Genomic DNA, 3,684 nt, shown 5'->3' with positions numbered 1-3,684 from the left:
AGGTTTCAATGGATAGTGCTGCCACAGGGAATGGCCAATAGCACGGCCTTTTGCCAATAATACTTGTCCACACTTTTAGGGCCCGTGCTGGGTTCAGATACCTCCCTTGCTTATGCCTACATGGATAATATAATTTTGGGGCACCAAGACCTGGGAAGCCTGGAGGGCCTTCTGGCCCAGGTTCTCACCATGTTGAAAACGCCCTCAATAAAATTCAAAAGGTATCTCCTTTTAATGTGCTCAGAACCCATCATATCTTGACTCAGGCCAGCCCCCTTAAGCATTTGCTGGATTTTCCAGTCTCGCTAACTTTAACCCAACTTCAGAGTCTTTTAGGGGAATCAATTGTCTGTTGCCATGGGTTCTCGTCCCTACAGATAGTCTTGTGACCTTATTTGCCCTACTAAAAGACAGGACACCACAAGAAGTTATTACAATTACAGACAGTCATCGGGCAATATTTTTGTGGTTCCAAAAAGCCCTGGATGAAGTTTCCCTGAGGAGGTATTCTATTTTTGAACCCATTTCCTTTTGGTTGTTTGCAGGTGTCACATAAATTTCTGCAGTTTTAACTCAAAAGGGGGAGCCATTCGAGTGGGTTCACACTCCCCTGGGGGGCACACCTTAGGTGTACTCTCAGGCAGACCAACTTGCAGATGCTATTGTCAAGGGAAAGACCCAAGCCCAAAGGCATTGTGGCCTTGACCATCACTCCATTGTTTTTTCTTTTCAGATGGCAGACATTGAGTTGTTCACTCGAGCCAATGCTCATCTTGCTCTTTCATTGGAGGGATTTCTAGGCCAAATTGACCGCCATTATGGGCCATCCAAATGGACTGTCTTGTTATGGCAACTTCCTCTAAAATGCCACCTCTATTTTCTCATACGCCTATTCCTGGCACTCTCCATGCTTTTACTGATGGAGGTAAAGCAGGTTCTGTGTATGCAGCCTTTGAGGAATAACAAAACACCCGGAGTCAACAAAGATTTAAACCTTGCAAAGGGACAGCACAATATAAAAATGCTTGCTGTAATTATGGCACTCCAGGTCATTCAAATACCTTTTAATTTTTATTCTGATGGCCTATATATGATTATCTTGCTCTCTCATTTTCCCCAAGCGCATATTAAGCTGGATGAAAACCCTATTTCTCCTCTTATGGTTACCCTTAAGGGTCTATTAGAAGGATGCGGAGCCCCTATTCATATTCAATACATATTCAACATTTGAGAGGGCATTCAAAACTTCCTGGTTTTTTATCCCTAGGCAATAATTGGGTAGACCAGTTTGCTACTGGCTCACAAGCATTATTGTTACAAGAGGCTACCTGTTTGCATGATTTAACCCACATTAATTGGAGAGGTCTTCAACATAGATTTCCTTAGATTCCTGTAAAGGATCTCAAAAGAATTGTACATACCTGTAAAACATGCCAGCTCTTCTTAAAAATATCCCCATTACAACCACCAGGGGTAAATTCCAGAGGACTTAAACATAATGTCCTCTGGCAAACGGATGTTCCTCATTTCCTAGCCTTTGGTAAGTTTCAATATATCTTTGTATCTATAAATACCTACTCAGGAGCATGCTGGGCCACAGCACATACACATCTTCTTCAATGCTTTGGAACCTTGGGTCTACCAGCACAAGTTAAAACAAAAAATGGACCCTGTTTTGTTAGTAAAGCAATGTCAGAATTTTTTTAACAAATGGCATATTAATCATTCTGCAGGAACTCCCTATAATTCCCAAAGTTCAAGTAATTATAGATAGAAATCTCCAGTGTCTTTAAGAGCAATCATTAAAACAAAAAAGGGAGTTAGCCCCATATGTAGTTATAGGTAGCTTTGTTTACCATTACCATTTTAAACTTTTCAAAAGGGGCAACTGAATCCAGATTTCAGAACCACTGAGGACCACCAAACCTTAAGGAAAGTCAGATGGAAGGATCCCCTTCCCTGACACAACAATGGAGAGGACCTGACCCCCTAGTTACCATGAGCAGGGCCTTTGGATGCGTTTTTCCCATAGGGGAGACAGCCTCCATTTGGATCCCTGCCAGGAACCTTAACTATTTACCCATTTTCTCTATACAGGAGGATGCCCAAGATAAACTAACCAACAAGGAAAGTAAAACAGCTATGGTGGCTGAGGCTTGTGTATAAAAGAGGGAAAGCAAAAAGATAATTACTAACCATCCCCAAGGGCAACCAGCGCTTGAGAAGGTCTTGTGTTCTCTAACAATTGCAGATGGTGATATTCCAACTGTTGGCTGTCCTGACCTTCCCAGTCCCAGCAATGGCTCTATGGAATCTGCATCGATCTCAACGGGTGACCTGTGCAGTGATCAGCTCTGGCAATGCAGAAATAATCAAATAAATTGTCTTTAGAACTTTTTCAAACCCACAGGGAAATACCCGGATTAGAACAAGCCCCACCTTTGGACTCTGAAGAGGCAAAGATTGCTATCCCATCCCTGACTAATGTTAAAGGACTGCTAATGACATTTCTTGGCCTGGTAATGCTTTTGCTGATGGATTTTCTATGCCTCCTTGCATTATATGTGCACTGCAAAACTCTTACGAGCTCAGCCAGCCAGTTACATAAGATCAAGATCAAAGTGAATGAATTTCCCCCGAGAGGAATTGCGGCCAGAGATGGGTAAGAGCAGGTGTCAGTCTGACCAACGTAAGACAGGGCCTTTAGCTTTGCTCCGAAGAAGTTCCCAATGATGGGTAAGGCAGCAACGCAATCCACCCAACCTATGACAGGCAGGTTCTCTTCTTTAAACAAAGACAGGGTGTTGGGAAGTGACAGTAAAGCTCAAAGGTCATCTTGACCCCTGTGCTCACTTAAAGGCACATACAAGGAACTGGCTTACATAAACCACACCAGGTGAATGGAACTGCTTTGCTATGTCTGCAGTTTGATTTAAATTTTCCTTGTTTTTCTGGACTATAGTAGAATGGCCTGAGTATAGGGGCCCACGAGAATGCACCTTGCCGCATGTATGGAACTCCCAATACCCAGGCTGCTCTCATGTTCGGAAGAGGACAACCTTATGAGATAGTGACTTTTATATATGTTCAGGAATTAATTGAAATGTTTTGGACATTTCTAACTGTGGTGGAGCTGATGTTTATTACTGTGCTAGGTTGGGATGTGATGTAACAGGGACAAGCTCTTGGATCATGCAGAAGGGCCCTCCCTATCCTTGTCTGCCAAATCTCGCCCACCAGACTTGCCTCAAACCTCCTGCATGGCCAATGCTATTCTTTCCAATGTAATCCTGTTAAAATAACCTTTACAGTAGAAGGAAAAGAATTACTAACTGGGAGATGGGTCTGCCATTAAAACAAATAAAGGGGAATCTGTGGAGCACGTGGACAGCAAAGATGGCACTGAGAGGAAGTTGACTAGGCAGAACCCAATTTGCTGTAGAGCAAATTGGGCAGCAAAGATGGCATTGAGAGGGGTTGAATGGGCAGAGCCCCATTTGCTTTACCTTCAGTGCATAACCAGCCTGTGGAAAATAAGGTTCATGATAGGGTGTGAACTTTACAGTAATTGGTTCCTTTTCCTTCCCTCCCATGCCACTGGGTCTTTTTTGCTTTAAAAAGTGCTTGCTGTGTGTTAATAAACGAGTTTTACTACTTGACATGACTCCCCGCTGCTTCTAATTG

Source organism: Dipodomys merriami, unplaced genomic scaffold, assembly GCF_024711535.1.
Source record: "Dipodomys merriami isolate MVZ:Mamm:240054 unplaced genomic scaffold, mDipMer1.0.p SCAF_61, whole genome shotgun sequence".
NCBI lineage: Eukaryota > Metazoa > Chordata > Mammalia > Rodentia > Heteromyidae > Dipodomys > Dipodomys merriami.
Note: the sequence above shows the minus strand (reverse complement) of the source record.